Consider the following 19,502-nt stretch of genomic DNA (forward strand, 5'->3'; position numbering starts at 1 on the left):
CAAGAGAGCAAGTGGTGGTCGTGCTGGTTCAAAAGCTAAAAGATAGTGTACAAGTACAACCTTATCCGAGAAACTAGATGTGTTAAAACGATATGAAAAGGTGAGAGGTCTGTGGATATTATATGGAGCAAGCAATGAACATATTATTATTTTCTGAAGTGGATCCATGAACAGAACGAAGCATTAAAATTAACAAGGACGTGAAAAGCACATATGACCTCAACATAAAGATGTGTAATGAGAATAAGAAAGTGGCTGTGAAAGGTTCTTTCAACAGCTTTATTATTGAAAGTCCTAAACCATCAAATTCAGCTTCATAAGAAGCTTCAACAGCAACTTCAGTTTCAGCAACCGCTATGATATCTTTATGGAAAGCTTCAGTCACAGTTGATCCTGATTGATGATATCATCTGAGTAAAACCTTGCACAATATTCATTGGCTGTCCTTATGTTTTAGACTTCACCACCATTTGCAAATAGAATTTTTGCTTTACATTAGTAAGTATTATTTAAAACATATATGACCAGTTGTAAGTGTTGCTTTCATATTCTTATGTACTAGAGAAATGACGATATTTTCACATGTGCACACTTACATACGATGGCATTCCCAATCTATTTAGTTTTTCTTTGCCATTAATGGTTAGCTACTTCTATTGTTCCATTTATTAACATTAAATAACATTACCTAATACATACATATTCATTTTTTTACATTAATTATACTACAGCAACAACCAGGGTCATATTTCTTCAGTTTCTTATGTAGAAGTAGAACCATAGTCATTCGTCACGGGTGTTGGAAACATGAACGAAAACAATGCCGTCTCGTCTCCTCTTGCGTGTTTTAATATTCTATGTATTATTAATGAATTGCATTGTTCATTTCGTATATACAAACATTAATTCAATCAAATACATATTCAGTAATAAACAATAATGAATCTTTTGTACATATTTGTAAGATAAATTATGCGGTTTCCTTGAGGGCGCAAGTACAGCATACATTGCCGTTCCACTCTCACTCTTTGTTGTTCTTTAACATCAGTGGTTACTTTTACTGTACATTAAATAACATTAATTAAAACAAATATTTTTTTTTTACATTAATTTTATTATAACAACAACCAGGGTCTTATTTTTTGTTTCCGGCGGATAACTGACATTGTAGGTGTAAACACGACAACAACAATAGCGTCCCATCTCCTCTTGTGTGATCTTATTATATTGATTTATATTGTATAAGGACCATTCATAAACATTATTTAAAGAATATAGTGACTTTCATTAATTGTATTGTTTTTGGGGAAGAGGGTAAAAAGCCACACAAAAGTTATGTAAAGGTCAGACCGGGGAAAGCATCTCATTATTATTGCTTTATTTTAATGGTAATTAATGATTCACGATACAACGATTCACCTTACACTGCAATATTGGAGGACACATTACCGTCGTTATTCGAGGCTTACGGTACACAGAAACGGAACCCTGCCTCCTACCTAACATCCCTATAAATGGTGCACCACCAACACGACAGGACATGACTTTAAGCTTGCCAAGTGATCGTGCAGATTGAACATACGGAAATATTTCTTCACACAGAGGCAAGTAGGCCAATGGAACAGTTTACTAGTATCGCAATTGTACTGTAGTGAAGTGACCTCTGCTTTCTAGATGGCGTTGCATTTCACTTCTAGAGTAATCAGATGGTGCCCTGTTCACTTACCTATCTGTTAAATAACCTAATTGTATTGGGAAATTGTGTAATGAGTGTGAGTCACTTGGACCTGGATGACAATAGAAGAAGCAAGCAGCCTGTGTTTTCCTGCCCTTAATCCATGTTTGTTTGGTGTTCTCTTTATCATTTTAACTCACATTTTACCTCAACACCCTGCCCACTTTGAGCAGTTAATATTGTGGGTAATTTTATAGGTTAAAATACTCAACAAATATAAATTTCCAAAGAAAATGCTTTACTGTATAATGTTTTTTTCTCTCTCCCTATATAAGACTCAATATACAGTCATAAATAGGTGTTGGCAACTTCAAATATTAACCCCCTGTGGACAATTACAGTGAACCCTCAAAGATCAAGACTAAAAGGAGGGACACAGCTGTCCGAATCTTCCAGCAAATGTACTAAACGTATAAAAACGATAAATAATTATATAAAAAACACCCAAAATACAGTACATAATATCCTAACTACTGGGGATAGTTATACAGACGTTTCCCTGTGAAAAAGCCATAATTTTCAGCAACATATAACTGTACTCACTCTGTACTCAAATGTACTTGGCTAAAGGACTAAAAAAAATTATCTCTAGTGCAAACTGTGAGATGTTTATACTCAATTTAATTGCTATCTTGCAAGGATTCCAGCAATGCAAGTTATAAGCCAAAAAACACCTTTACCATAAATATCCTATCACCTTCTAGCTGGGGGGAGGGGATGGTGGGGTGGTTTTTCAGGAACAGAACTCTTAAAAACTAGGGAATGCCGGTAGAACCTTCCTAATATTACAACCAGAACAATATTAAATAAATACCAGATAGTCCTTTAGGTCTACTTTACTTGCAGGTGCAGTAACATCAGGTTTAGTTAACTTTAGTTCCAGTTCACCTGAGGTCCAGCTCACTTTAGTCTAGTTCACATCAGGTCCAGCTCAATTCAGGTCCACTTAAGGCAGTGATGGAGAAAGAACCTGAAAATATTACTTAAGATAAAGTACTGCACTGTTACTATGTAAAAATTAAAACATGTACAAAGCAGCTTTCTTCAAAATTACTTCAATAAAAGTTTATTTAACTGAAGTGTAACAAAGTAAAAAAAATAAAAATAAAACATCATGCCTTTTAAAATTATATATACAGCTGTTTCTGACGACAGGGTGAGGGACCCAAATCCAGGTTGCAAGTCAAAATGGCCATAAGTCGAAAATGCTTAAATAATACATAGCAAATCTAAAATGGGCATCTCTTTTTCTTCTCAACACCACAAAACTCTTACTTTTAAGCTTGCCAGCCATTTTAAAGTGAATTACAAACGAAAATTTTGTCAATACACAGCGCAATCACTGACGTTGGGACTCGAAAATACGTAATTGAACAAAATTTTGGTATGACCGAGGCAGGTCGTAAGTGAGAGTGGTCGTAAGTCGGGGAGGAGCTGTATATGTGTGAGTAGACACACATATATACAATACAGGTAAAAGAAATAATTGTCCTAAGGGCAAACACATACAGGGGAAAATACATTTCCTTGCACACAAATAAAAATGCCCCCCGAATTTGAAGGGCATGCAGTATTTGCAAAGTATCATAACTGATTAATGATTAAATTCTGCTTTGAAAATGAAGCTAAATGTTATTAATATACTTAAAAGAAAACAAAATATGACTGAGAAACACTTTGTATTTACAATCCACATTAGGTTAATTTTTAGTTGAGTTTCAGCAATAGCTAATGTTCATATTTCTTGTGGCACACCAGGGCTGGAATATCAGTTCATCGCAGGTGTTAGTGATTTTATGCTTTTACGATACACTAAAACACTAACAAGAAAGTTACATCAATACCCACAGTAATAATGTGGCAGCTGCAGCTGACTAACACAACGTGTGATGAGAGAACAATAAGAAATAAACAGACAGCCTCATTAAAAAGTACCTAGGGAAGACAGACTGAGAAATGTTGTGGATTTTATATAAGAGTTGCACATCACAAGTGTAGCTTTAAGTAATACTTGTAACCCAATGAGAACAAAACCCCAAATACGTGGGAGTAACTCTACAGTGGTCCCTCGGTTAACGAGCACAATCCGTTCCAGCATGTTGCTCATTAACCGAAACCATTGTTTCAATGGGTTTTTGGGTAATTGGTTCCAGCTCACAGAAAATTGCCTAAATCCAACAAAAAATGTAGAAAGTACACTTACTTTGAGGTGTGTATGTAGAAGGCTCCTGGATGATGATGATGGGAATTAGAATGGGGATGGAGGAGAAGGGAGAAGAGAAGGCATTGGGGTGGAAGAGAAGTCACCCCATGGTGCCATTTCACCCATAAAATTTTAGTTCTCTTGGTGTAATTCAAGATTATTTTCTTTAAATCAACACTGCACTGCATAATATATTGTCAATATGTAAAATAAATTTCAAAATGACCAATAATTTGCTTGGAAACAGAAAAAAAGCATTTAGTTGAAGAGAGTCTCAAGCAATATGTTACCTCCACTGAAAAGAGAGAGAGACTAACGCCTGTTTGTGTGTTAACAGGCTGGATGGCGTGCCAGAAACTAGTTTCTTTACCTTCAATTATGTTCAATAATTGTTAAAATGACTAAAAAATATTAATATTAAACTTTTAAAATTATTGAATTGTATAAACTTCTTGATATTTACCTAAATAGTATGGAATTTAAGCCCTAAAACCGATTACTGTATTGGCGGACTAATACTACAGCTGGTGGACCGCCAAATGCAAGCGAAAACATGTTGAGGTCGGCTTGTAAAAAACTAGTTAATCGAGGGATTGCTCGTTAACCAAAGTTAAGAATCTTATGGAAGGTAACTCGTTAACCGAAATCTCGTTAACCGAGGCGCTCGTTAACCGAGGGATCACTGTACTAACACTCGAGGCTCACGCTCACAGTCTTCAAGAAGGACAAAAATAGAAACTGAGCCAATTAGTGTTGCTGCAAGAATGAGACAAGTCTAGTAATAAGACTGGACTATTTTTACGTTTTTAGAGTACAATTATTGGTCATTCTGAAATTTATTTTACATATTGATAATATTTAGTGCAGTGCAGTGTTGATTTAAATTAAATACTGTAATCTTGAATTACACCAAGTGAACTTAAAATTTTATGGATGAAATGGCGGCATGAAGCATGGGGTGATTTCTCTTCCACCCCACTTCCTTCTCTTCTCCTTTCTCCTCCACCCCTACTTCTAATTCTCATCATCATCATCATCAACCAGGAGCCTTCTACACACACACCTTAAAGAAAGTGTATTTTATTAATTTTCGGTGAGCTGGAACCAATTACCCAAAAACCCATTGAAACAATGGTTTCGGTTAACGAACAACCTTCTGGAACGAATTGTGTTCCTTAACCAAGGGACCACTGTATATATAAAAACCAGGCATTTTCCTACAATAACTTAATAAGAAACATTGTACCATTACTAGAGTAATTTAATTAATATTCCCCAAAACAATAATTGACAACTCTGTTATGTACCTTTAAGTTTTACATATTTGATTGTTTTTATCTTAAGTATTTTGATGTGATACAATTATTTTGTCACACAGTACAACATACCCTGTCAATTCACGGATTTTTAGTTCGCAGACCTTGATTATATGCGGATGACACTCTGGATGTACCCAAGACTATCCAAGGGTAGTTCTAAAGTTGCCGAGATTTTCTGGACGGGATAGGGAGCCATTCGTTCTTGAGACAGTACTTTCTACCTGTATTGTATATACTGTATATACTTTTCTATAATTCTACCTCGTGTATAGGTCGACCTTAATTTTTGACCAAGAAATCATTTATTTATGCTATGCCTCGTGTATAGGTCGACTCAAGTTTTTGAGGGTAATGGCATATTTTATAGCATATAAAACTCATTTCAGAAAACCTTCACTAAAAACACTCTACAACCTATAAACTGAGGCTCGCCGTGCCAGAAACACCGAGCACCGAAGGCAAATTGTTTACCATTTATTATTACGGCACTTTACACTGAAACACGGGTAGTTTCATAAAAAATATCTCATATTTCCATTCAAGTATTTATTCAAGTCAACTAGGATAGAATATTATTGTAATACAACAGTTTTTTTTAACTGAAAACCATTTAAAAAGCGATTACGGTAACATCTTTTGAACAACGAAAGAAAATGAAAGTACAGTAATGGCAAAAAAAAAGAGATGGATTGGGAACGCTAACATATACGTGCACATTTGAGGATGCCGCGTCATTTATCTTTTTAAGAATATATACAAAAGATTCTTTATTGTTTATTACTGAATATGTATTTGATTTAATTAATCTTTATATATGCAAAATGAACAATACAATTCATTAATACTTAGAATATTAAAACACACAAGAGTATAAGAGACGACATTGTTGTCAGTGTTTACTTCCAATGTATACGTGCGCACTCAAGGAAACAGACATTTATCTTAAGAATATGTACGAAAGATCCATTATTGTTTATTACCGAATATGTATTTCATTGAATTAATGTTTATATATGTGAAATGAACAATGCAATTCATTAATAATAAGTAGAATATTAAAACACAAACGAGGAGACAAGACGGCATTGTTTTCGTGAGTGGCGATGGTTCTACATAAGAAACTGAAGAAATTAAGACCCTGGTTGTAGCTGTAGTGAACTTAATTAAAAAAAAATTATAAAATAATAATAATAATAATAAACGGTTTATTAATAGAGTTGCAGTCGGTGGCTGAAAATTTACCTGTATATATGTTTTAAGTAATGCTATTTAATGTTGATAAATGGAACACTAGCAGTAGCTTACCACTAATGGTAAAGAAATAAGGAGAGACGATTGGGAACTCCAACGTATGAACAGTAAGTGCGTACATGTGAAAACGTATCGTCATTTCTCTACATATGAATATGAAAGCAACACTTATTTACTGTTCATATATGTTTTAAATAATATTTACAAATGTAAACCAAATTCTATTCACCAATGGTGGTAAAGACTAAAACATAAGGACAGTCAATGAATATTGTGCGAGTTTTTACTCATGACGGTGTCATCAGGTTCAACTTCAACATAGACTACTGAACGCACGCTGTAAGGTAGGTTAGCCTATTGTAAGGTGGTGAGCATCATCTGCTGAAGGCACTCCACAGCTGTTCATTACTAATTGGTACATATTTTACGTTTCCATTGTTTACTGGCAGTAACCGGTAAATATATTTCATGTCTAAAACTAAAAGTTGCTCCTAGCCCTTCCTATCATGCACGAATTCAACCTAACGAAACTATTACCCATGAAAAGGTCGACCCCCAATTTATTGCCTAAAAATTTGGTCTTAAAACTCAAACTATACACGAGTATATACGGTATATGCATGTAAACACACACACAAAACACATACAAATAAATAATAATGGGAAAATACTCTCACAAAAAATAACAAACAAATTTATTAAAAATGTGAGTCTACCCTCAAGTCTGTGCTTTATTATTAAAGTAATAAAGCACAGACTTAATAATAAAGCACGGACTTGAGGGTGGACTCACATTTTTAATAAATTTGTTTGTTATTTTTTGTGAGAGTATTTTCCCATTACAGTATTATTTATTTGTATGTATGTGTTTTGTGTGTGTGTTTACACACATATATATACAATACAGTAAAAAGAAATAATTGTCCTAAGGGCAACACAAAATGAATATACATTTCTTTGTACACAAGTAAAAATGTATCCCCCCCACCCTCAGTCCGCAAATGTTATTCGCTGATTTGGCAATTCACAGCCATTTTGAGAACCTAACCCCTGCGAATTTGGTGGGTCCCTCTGTAATCTTCCATCATATCTCCAGCAGTCTTCCCTATCCATTAACTTTAGTAGGTTAGGTTAGGCAGGGAAAGTTGATAAACTTGACCACCCCTGGCTCTCTTCCTTTCCACATTTAGACTTGTGCATCTCTTGACCTAACTGGTTTCCACCCTCCGCTCCATATACCTACGCCATATCTACCCATCTCTATGCAAAACTTTGTCAATATCCATCCACCTTCTTAGCTCTGAACAGGGCCTACTGTACTGTCTTACACCCTGGTTATGGCCTTGAGTACAGATATGTTCAATTAAGAGTTTAGCTATTAATAACAATGGACTTACAATACAGCAGCAGGTGAAGTTTGTGTCCATCTCTGGTTAACTTCAGTTGGTTGGTTATGTTGATGATGCCACTTGGTGATGGTAGGAAAGTATTCTTCCCAGTGTCTACAGTGTCATACCTTCTGGTCCACTGCCTCGGGAAGATGTTGCATCATGTCACCTGCAAATGGGGATTCTTTCTTCAGTATGTTAATAAAGAATGGCAAAATAACCTATTCATAATGGACGAGTTGACGGTTCTGGGTAAAGACAAGAAATAAACTCTGCCACATTCGTAGCAAGAAAAGATGCAGGGGGCAGTGTAAATGTGTGAAGGCTGCTCTACAGTGTACTGCTCTATGCCTGTGTGGAGGCCTATGCGACCGTGCACACAGTGATATCCCCGTTAGCCGACACAATTGGTGCAGAGCACTTCCGGGGATGAGAGATTTCTGGGCGACGAGACGACTTTCTCAAACCCGGAAAAACTCCTTTTCCCCAGAACCTTTTCCGGTTACTGGGAAAAGTTTCAGTGTCTAAACTAAACATCCTGCACACAGACACTCGCCCACTTCCCCAGAATGTTTCTGGGTGCTTGTGAAGTTTTCCTCGAGCCTGAACTACCGGAATCCATTAATGCAGTTCTAATTAAGTTAGAAACTTCATTTCTTTACTATAATAATCCAAAGTAGTTTATCTAAAAGCTATCAGACTTCCGGGTTTGAAAGATCCCAGCTAACGGAGAAATTACTGTTGGTCAATCTTGTATAGTAATGCAAAATTATGAACTGATTATTGGAGTTCTTCACCTATTCAACATCCAATTTAATTGTATTCTGTAGTATTTTGTATAACCATAAGTTGACACATTGCTGCCAAGATGTTCTAATATTTGATTATTAGCTGATTTAGGCCAAATTGTTAGTCATCTTGTTATTTTTTGCAGTTAATCTAATAACACAACAGTGATGATTTTTTTTACAACTATTAAGTATTTTCCCGTATGAGTGAGGTGGGAAATGGTTCGAGAGACTGTCATTTAATGGACAGGTGGCCAGATGACGATATATAATTTGTGATAAAGGCATTCTGGTTGCCTCTGAGGATTCACACCTATGAGAGATGTCCGTTTCAGTTTAATGTTGAATTCTGTTGATTAAAATTAATGTTTTTTACAGATTTGTGGTGTATGCTGTTAAAAACAAGTGTTAATGTTATTGATTTTTTGTTGCCTTTGAAAATATTTGCAATTCATAAAGCACAACAATTTAATATTACATGTTAAAAAACTGACTCATCAGCTCTTACAAGATGTTTATTATCTTTCAAAATAAATAAGATGTAATAATACAAGTTACCTATACAGTAGAATGTCGATTTAAAGCGATTAAATTTAAGATTATTGACTTAAAGCGACACCCACAATTAAGGACAATGTTTTAATTTAAAGCGAATCTTTCCTATTTTGTGCGAGTCAATCTGGCGCATCATATTTTAAAATTTGCATCTACTGTTTCTCTGGGCACGCTACACTGTCCTAAGGGCACAGCTGTACTGTACATGTACTAATGTACTAAATGATTACTTAAATATTTGTCTAGTGCAAACAATAGAATGTTTATATTCAAATTAATCACTATCTTAAAAGAATCTCAGCAATGTAAATTATATTCTCCCCAGTCACTTCTGTGACACTTTATAAACAAAAAATAAAAACTCAATCTGAAGGATATAAATAAACAAATAAATATTTCTGCCCACACAGGGGAGGGGGGTTGGGTTGTGTGCCTCTACCAACTGACCTTTAGCAACAGGTGCCAAGGGTCAGTCTGGAGAGACAACACATCCCAGCTGAGCTGCGATGTTCATTATCTTGTATAATTTTTGCCTTTTTATGCTTCCATTATTTTTCCTAAACATTCTCTGTTGAAATCAAATTGATAATCAGTGGCAAAGAGGATAAAGTATACTTACAGCAGAGGTGGTTGTGTGGTGTGCACTTAAACTGAAATAGGCCGAGTCGCCAGATGCACTATTGATACACTACCCACTGCTTCCACACTTACTATAACCTCCCACACAGAATACACACCCATCGGTGCAGGGTGAGATCGACGAGTTCCGAAAAGATACACATACAGTGTGATATGTCGGGAAGGTTGGTAAGTGTATCCTCATAGCCCCCCCCCCCTCCACTAGGTGTTGCCATATGGCTGACAATCAGGGCTGCCAACATACGGCTGGAACAACTTGCCTTTCCCAATACCTATCGTCACTGGTCTCAAATTGTTCACACTACAGTATGCACCGATACTTTTTGTTGCGAGTTTACATAATGGGTAGAAAAATTTATATATACCCCCTTTAGTTTACCTTGGCATAGGTGGTGATGGTGCAGTGTTGGTGGTGGCACCTCTTGTTCCAGGCTCCACTTGGTCATTTTCAGCTGTTATGGTACAGTTTAATTTTTCAAAGTTTTGTTGTAACATCTCCTGTAACAAACAAAAATTATATTTACTAAAAGTAACTAAGTGAAGATACGTTAAGTTAGGTCAGGTTAGCATTAGGGTGTTCAATATAGTAATCCAGAAGGAATAAGCTGGGCCTAATCTTCATGTTATCCATTCTTTCATCTGAGGTTCTAACTATGGCCAGTAATGAACGTCAATGACTTCACAAGTTGAGAAAAATTTAGCCAAGTGACATAAACAGAGGGCAATGTTTGGGCATTCAATTTACATATTGAAGTAAAATAGAGGTTAGCTTACTTCAAAGTTACGGCTATTTTGTAAAGGTGTATTAATATGTAGAAAAAAGTTCACCCAATTCCGACAATTCCTTCTGGTGGTAGCCATTGTCTACACCTTTACCTATTTTATTTAAAGGATCAGGATTAATGGTACAGAACTTATACAGGTTGTCAACAGCGAACAATGACGAAGTAGGAAAATTTTCACGCGTGACTCATTAAAGGCAAGAAAAAGATTTCTATCGTTATAAATGATCCTAGACACGTACTTTTAATGCCATAACATCAGTACTGTATTCGCCGTGTTTTTACCCCATAATTTCCCTCATCCTTCATGCCCCGCCCACTAACAGGGGATTTATGATCGTAGGATACGAAAAAGTCTTAAAAAATACTTAAAATCATAATAGAACATTGTCGTTTCTTTTAATATACTTAAAATCATCAAAACAATAAGTATTATAGGAAAAATAACGAAAATCGACAAACAATTTCTGGCGGTAGCCATTGTCTACACCTTTACCTAAAATAAATACAGTAAGCATCTTTATTAACATTACATTACATTTATACCGGTCTTTTGTTTAGTTATTAATACATCTCTCTTCTTCTCATATCTATATAGAGCCAATAAATGATGTGTGTCATATTTTTAGTTTTACATGATCTTTTAGACTGATTCTATTCTCTTTTAATTGTTGTGGATACCATTAACAGTCATCACAATTCTCTATTAACTGTCTCTCCTCACATTTATACGGGCTCAGTGATAATTTTTTTTTATATAAACCAGGCATTTTCCTACAATAACCTAATAAGAAACATTGTACCATTACTAGAGTAATTTAATTAATATTCCCCAAACAATAACTGACAATTCGTGGATGATACCCAGGATGTATCCAAAAATATCTAAGGGAAGTTCTAAAGTTACTGACATTTTTGCGGCCGGGATAGGGAGCCATTCGTTCTAGAGACAGTAATTTCTACCTGTATTGTATATGTGTGTGTGTATACACAAAAAAACACAAACAAATAAATAACAGCAAAACAGAATATATTCAGCTGTGACAAAATTAAAATTAACCCAAGAAACGACAAAGGTCCTCGAAAAAATCACCCCCCTCCCCAAGCAACCTATTTTGTCGCAACTTGGAAATAATCTTCCCATAAAAATAATAACTTCCATAATCCACACCCACATCATGAATATAGCCAGACCTGGAACTTTTGCCAAGGCCGCAAGGGAAATGTTCGCCGCCAACTTCCTACCAGACATGGCATTCCCAAACGACGTACCTATTACCAAAATTTTTAACATTACCGTATATACAAACCAGAGAGCACCGCAGATCAAGTAACATCAACCCAAGAACAGGTTATTCCCGACATACATCCTGACCCAACAAGCGAGGAAGTAACAATGGCGGACGAAGACGAAACCACCACAAAAACAGAACACCCCGCCAAATTCAGCACTCCAAAAAAAGAATCAAACAGAAACTATGGCACCACCACCTTGACCCAGAAAGACCACGGAGAACGAAGACCTAAGGAGACGAAATTGGTCTACGATTGTTCTCCACTACAGCTCCCCCATAGTCTCAACAGAAAGACTCATGGCAGGATGAAATCCACATATACTACAGACATAAACCTAGAAGACACACACATTGAAACACTAATTAATAAAGGATGACTCATTACAAGACAACAGGAGAGAGAGTTGATCAGTCCTCATATAAAAAAAATCTGCCTGGTTCTGCTGACTGACAGGAGGGTGTCAGGGGAACACCGGTCAGCAAAAAATGGCACAAACCAGCTCTAGGCACCAGCCTTCATAATAAACAAACTTAAAATAATCCAACACAATGTTTTAGCATGGATCCCACAGAGAGAAAGCAAACTACACAACACATACCGTAGCATAGACCCAGATATTCTCCTCCTGAATTCGAATGGTAAGAAAAACTCGGAAAAAATTTAAAATATTTAACTGCACAGTCTACCAAAAAAACAGTCAAGACCCACTACATGATGGAACTGTCATAGCCATCAAACGAAACATACAACACAAGATACACGACTCATTTCAAGAAAACTTTCTGGCCATCAACATAAACAGCCCAACAGAACCCTCATAATCGGCACCTGTCACTTCACTTCGAGAAGACCCATATTTCCACTAGCAGACATGCTCAGGCTAATGAGAAGAAATGTAACAGCATATTTTCTGGGTGACCTAAATGCACGACACCGCGTCTTGGGGCACCAGGACAACACCGTAGGGCAGATCTTAAACACATTATTGAATCGCAACAACGTAATTCACCTTGGCCCAGAATTCCCCACATACATCAGAGCAGGTCACATCGGACATCCAGACATAGTACTAACAAACCGGCATCACCATCTTAACCTGCTAATGGAACCCGGCCAATAACCACCAGTGACCATTTCCCAATCATAGTCACACTCTCCACGTCGCTAATACAGATCTCTGCCAGGATGAGATACAGCTACAGCCAATCCAACTGGGAGGAATTTAAAAAGGAGTTATACAATCACCAAATCACCCAACTACACAACACACTAGAGATGTGGAGCCAAGCAATGAAACAACACATACCCAAGACCACTCACCTAATATTACCACACCCTCAATACTCACATCAATCAAGAATTGTACAGACACAATTCAGTAACTTAATAAAATAAAATTAATCATAGAACAAGGATGAATGCCAGAATACAGAAGACAATATAACACCATACACGAACAACTAAGAAACACGTCCAAAGAAGCATATAGTAATAACTGGCAGAGACTAACAACAGACAGAAGCAAATTACCACAACCCGAAAAAATTCTGGAGGAAAATTAAACACCCAATGGGAATCTCCAGCAACGAATTAAACTGCATTCGTTACAGCAACCAAATTAAATTAAACCTAACCCAAAGAGCAAGAACTCGAATTCAGGTAATACTGGAGCAAAATATTTCAAATATGTCACGAAGACGACCCGAACTTCCGTATGAACACCGAGCGACAAGTAACCAATCACATGACATACACAACCCACATCTGCCAACAGTTCCAACATAGACATTAACTCTCTCGACGATTTATCCACACCGATCAATCCAATCACCGCAGAGGAAATACACAGAACAATAAACAGTTTCAAGAACAAGGCTCCGGGCATCAGCAAAATAAACAAACCCATACTCCAGCAACTACCAATCAACATGATACTCCAACTCAGAAACATTTTTAATGCATCACTCGCCTCTGGTTACTTCCCAAGAAAATTCAAAACAGCGAGCATGAGATTTATACCAAAACGAGGTAGATCCCCCACACAAGTATCAAACTACAGACCAATCTCTCTTCTGGAAACACCGGGAAAAGTCATGGAAAAAATCACGTACCACCGACTGAGAACTTGAAGAGAAATTCAACCCCAGGCAGCATGGATTTAGAAAACACACAGGAACCCACACAGCCTTAGCCCTAATTTACGAAAACATAGCAAACGCAATGCACAACAGAGATCAATGTAACGTTGTATTAAGGGACGGAGCAAAAGCATTCGACAAGGTCTGGCACTTAGGGCTCAAATACAAAATAACCAACCAAGAACTTCCTAACAACTTCACTTTTTTGATAACCACATGAGCCCAAGCATCAAGTTATACATACAGTGGAGTACCACAGGGAAGTAATCTCTTGCCAACACACTACACAATATACACATTGGACATGCCACCTCCTACCCACGGAGAATACATAGCTTATGCTGATGACGTCACCCAAATCATCCGACATCCAGGCAAGGGCAAACAGATGATGGCACGAAAAACAGCCCACGCCATCGAGAAAATCAACGAATATGAAAAAAGTCGAAAATAGAAACCAATACACAGAAACTAAAGATCATAATGTACACATTGCCAAAATAAACCCAGCACCAATCACAGTCAACAACGTAACTATACAACACTCCAACGAAGGCAAGATTCTGTGACTAACAAGAACAGGCACAGCAAAACACAACACAATGCTTGCCCAATCACAACTCACAAAACTACGAAGATTTTGCAAAATGGCCACCAAAATTCAACTACACCTATTAAAAGTACTTGTCCGCCCCCACCTGGAGTATCCACCAATACCACTCAGCAAAACCAGCCAACTTAAACTTCAATCAGTACAAAACAAAATTATCCGTAGAGCATCAAAACAACTCCCCCCATACACCACCAAAATACAAGAACTTAAGGACTATACAATATCGAACCACTGAACAAACACACGTACACACAGCCATGCCCAGAGAATTTGGTCAAACTTGATGAGTTGGAGGGCCCAATCTTCCCCCAGTTAAAAGGAGAAACCACAAGAGCACAGCTGGTGGCCCAAGAGCCTCCATGATAACAAGACCCACTTTACACATAGATGTGAACAAATAATACCACCATTTAACAAACATAAATTAACACACATTATACTAATGAATGTCTAGCTAGCTTAGCTAGATGTAAATTTGTTTAAGGTGTAGAAGCTGTCGCCAACACAACAACCACACCCTAAGTTAACGAGCTGCATGACCCAGTGTCAAGGAACAGTCCGAGAAGACCGGACAACTCGCCAACTGCACTGGCTAACCATTACTCCGGAACACGATTAACATCCAGGTTCCCAATTACTGCTGGGTAGACAGGCAAATGGCAGAGAGAAATTTACCCATAGTTTCACCCTGCAAGGGGATCAAACCCGGGTTCACTCACTTGTAAGGAGAGCATGCTGACCATCACACACCTTTGCCTTGACAACATAGACTAGGTATCACTACCTCACACATCAATCCAGCACTCTAAACAATTGATTGCAACCATAAAATTCTCAAAATTTAATACAGTACGGGGGGACTTATGCAATACAGGTACTACCTCAAAATCAAATAAAACACATCCAAAACCACCAGAAAAACACACTGCTCCAATCAAAGGCCAACCAAGCCTCTTCTTTGGTGAAGCAGCATGGTGAAGTAATATTTTATTTACTTTTTATTTATTTATTTTTTTTTTACGGATGTGAGATATGCTTGGACCTAGTAAATAGGTTGCAAACAAGCAGACGACACGCGGTGATGGTATATTTTTCGGAGGAGTATTTACAGTAAATAGCCAAAAATTTTAAATATATCGCATAGCCTACATGTAATTTGTGATAAAAAAAAAAACGAAAAGTAATAAGTGTGAGATCTGCCCACAGCAACTATTCATTTACAAATATCTTTTGAGAGTTCACTTGTAAAATAATACCCATAAGTAAAGGTTAATTACCATCTTTACTTTACAAGTATTTATAATTTGTGACGGTAATGACATAGAAGAAACATGACTCAGATGGTTGATTTCCATCTATATATAGAAACTACGACTTTTCAATAGCTGTCCAGAGTTCACTTGTAAAATGAAACTGGTTACTTTAAGTTGGGTCAGATTTTGTAGGTTCTGTGTATATTATCATTTCCATTTACATATTTAATAGATTGCAATTAACGTTTCCACAAAGTTTTGTCCAATTCTATCAACTTCTGGGGTTATTCTGAAAAACATACCTAACCGACAACTGGACAGTTATCCAGCTTATTATTTGGTGCTGTACAACTAGTACTCAAGCAAATCGTACCCATCAAATACGTCAAGTCGTGCCCAATTACAAGATAACACGTACCCAATTTACGAGACAGTTCGTACCCAAATATATATACAGTGGTCCCTCGGTTAACGAGCACAATTCGTTCCAGAAGGTTGCTCGTTAACCGAAACCATTGTTTCAATGGGTTTTTGGGCAATTAGGTCCAGCTCACCGAAAATTGCCTAAAATCTACAAAAAAGGTAGTACAGTGGGGTATGCTATAACGAATGGATTCTACTACGAATATTCCTATAACGAACGGTTTTACCTATAAAATTGAGAATGCTATAACGAACGAAACTCCTACAACGAATTTTTTTTGTACTAATTAATTGTTTTTTTTTATTACAAGTATTAATGATATTCTTTATTTCAGGGGTTTAGATGCATATTTATGCACTTTTTTAAAATTTTTTCAATTTTATATTATATTTTTCAGTGTTATGTGGTTGTATTTGGGGGCCTGGAACGGATTAATCCTATAACGAACAAATGCTATAACGAACAAGGTTCTAGAACCAATTAGATTCGTTATAGCATACCCCACTGTAAAGTACACTTACTTTGAGGTGTGTATGTAGAAGGCTCCTGGATGATGATGATGGGAATTAGAATGGGGGTGGAGGAGAAGGGAGAAGAGAAGGCATTGGAGTGGAAGAGAAGTCACCCCATGGCGCCATTTCACCAATAAAATTTTAGTTCTCTTGGTGTAATTCAAGATTATTTTCTTTAAATCAACACTGCACTGCATTATATATTGTCAATATGTAAAATAAATTTCAAAATGACCAATAATTTGCTTGCAAACACAGGAAAAAAGAATTTTGTTGAAGAGAGTCTCAAGCAAGATGTTACCTACACTGAAAAGACACAGAGACTGACGCCTGTTTGGTGTGTTGACAGGCTGTTTGGCGCGCATAAAACTAGTTTCCTGTACAGTAAAAGTCCAAAAATACGGATGCCAGAAATCCGGACCACCCGAGAATCCGGACTTTTCGAAAACTCAAACTTTCTTCTTTTTTTTTTTTTAGCTGGCTTTTGTGTGTATGTGCGCATGCGTGAGAGCCACGGCTGCACAGCAACCACGCGGTCGCCACTTTAAAACGAGCAATCGAAATGTGACAACGTATGTAATTTTGAGCCCTACTCTTTCCATTTACAGAGCCCATAATAATGGCTCCTAAAGTAGATAAACTTCGTTGTGTGAAGAGAAAGAAGAACACGTTGAAATTGAGTGACAAACTTTAAATAATTAAAATAGAACATGGTATGAGCAATACTGTTCTAATGGAAACATACAGTGAGTTCTGCTATAACGCGTGTTTTGATAACGCGAATTTGCTCTAACGCGATTTATGAATTCGGAACAATATTTGTATAACGCGATCGCTTGTTTGCTATAACGCGATTTTTGCTTACTATTTCTCCAATTTTGTGGTATTAACTGTGAATATGGTAAAGAAGAATATCTCCAAAAAGCATTCTGATGATAGAATTCCCGGTGATTATCGTAAAAGAAAGGATATAACACTTGAAGATAAGCTTGATGTTATCAACCTCAAAATCACCCTTCTCCCCCATCAAGTTACATTCATATTTTTTCAAGGTAAAGTGTTAAATTTACTGTATGATTTCATTATTAGATATGAATGTAACATTTATTTAGACTGTGCTATCCTTTGTGTTAGGCTAACTACTAAAATTTTTTCGATTTCGAGTAATCTGCACCTAACCCTATTTTCTCCATAAGCCCTGTTATTTCTATTACGCGATTTTCTATAACACGATATTTTACAAGAACACAATTATCGCGTTATAGCAGAACTACCTGTACAACATTGGAAAGTCTACAATTTATGATATAAAAAAGGCAAAGAATAAAATTCTAGAATTCACAGCTTTTTCTTTAAAACTGCTTGTGTTGATAAATGAACCATGCTATATTTGCTAATGAATAAACTATCAAAATGTATCTGTTCATCTCTTCTTTATTCCTTCTAAATTTGAATTTTAAAAGTACTGCCTGAGAATCCGGAAAATCCGAAAATCCGGACCGACCCAATCCCCAAGCAGTCCGGATTTTTGGACTTCTACTGTACTTCAATTATGTTCAATAATTGTTAAAATGACAACAAAATTTAATATTAAACTTTTATAATTATTAAATAGTATAAACTTCTTGATATTTACTAAAATAGTAAGGAATTTAAGCCCTAGAAACGATTACTGTATTGGCGGACTAATACTACAGCTGGTGGACGGCCAAATGCATGTGAAAACATGTGGAGGGTCGCTCGTTAATCGAGGGATTGCTCGTTAACCGAAGTTAAGAATCTTATGGAAGGTAATTCATTAACCGAAGGATCACTGTATATATATATATATATATATATATATATATATATATATATATATATATATATATATATATATATATATATATATATCCTGTGCACCTACGATGATTTACTTGCATATATATATATATATATATATATATATATATATATATATATATATATATATATATATATATATATATATATATATATATATATATATATATATATATATATATATATATATATATATATATATATATATATATATATATATATATATATATATATATAAATGCTGATAACCACAAGGAAAGAAAGAAAACCGCAAGAGTTCCCAAAAGCTTTCGTGTAATTCACATCTTCAGGGGTGAGTACAGACTAGAGAGTAATACAAATCAAGGTGTATATATACAGAGGAGGGTGAGACCAGGTCCACAATGGTCAGGTATTAGGTAATGACCCTACTAATCTTTAAATAGCACACAACGGTTGGTGGTCAGGTCAGATGGTCAAGTGACCCGGCCTTCTCACCTGATCACAAATCTTCTTAATTACAAAATTGTCCAGCTTGTACATGCCGTTACTCAAATTCATGTTGAATGCTTCGGTATGTTTAATAAGACTAGATTCTATGATGTTCCTACTGTCAATTGACTTACATGGTAATATTGAGGAGGCATTATCCCAGTCAATGCAATGCTTGTTATCCCTCAAATGAACAAACAGAGCATTGGATTCCTGGCCTGTCCTAACACTGTATTTGTGTTGTTTAATTTTAGTTGCAAGATCTTTACCTGTCTGGCCTAAGTAAAACATAT

At 36.3% G+C, this 19,502-nt stretch overlaps 1 long non-coding RNA gene across 2 annotated transcripts; it reads right to left on the reverse strand.

Annotated features, from left to right (window-relative positions):
* Positions 1-2,117: 2,117 nt before the first annotated feature.
* LOC121861646 lies at positions 2,118-10,410 on the reverse strand. Of its 2 annotated transcripts, XR_006088054.1 has the most exons (4): positions 10,258-10,410; positions 7,906-8,065; positions 2,528-2,705; positions 2,118-2,425 (listed from the first exon to the last, which is right to left on the reverse strand). It is a non-coding gene; the product is annotated as an uncharacterized LOC121861646 (long non-coding RNA). The 2 variants fall into 2 exon arrangements; XR_006088053.1 differs by having other exon boundaries at positions 2,118-2,705; positions 10,258-10,408.
* Positions 10,411-19,502: the final 9,092 nt, after the last annotated feature.

The sequence above is a fragment of the Homarus americanus genome, unplaced genomic scaffold, assembly GCF_018991925.1.
Source record: "Homarus americanus isolate GMGI-L3 unplaced genomic scaffold, GMGI_Hamer_2.0 scaffold55058, whole genome shotgun sequence".
Lineage (NCBI taxonomy): Eukaryota > Metazoa > Arthropoda > Malacostraca > Decapoda > Nephropidae > Homarus > Homarus americanus.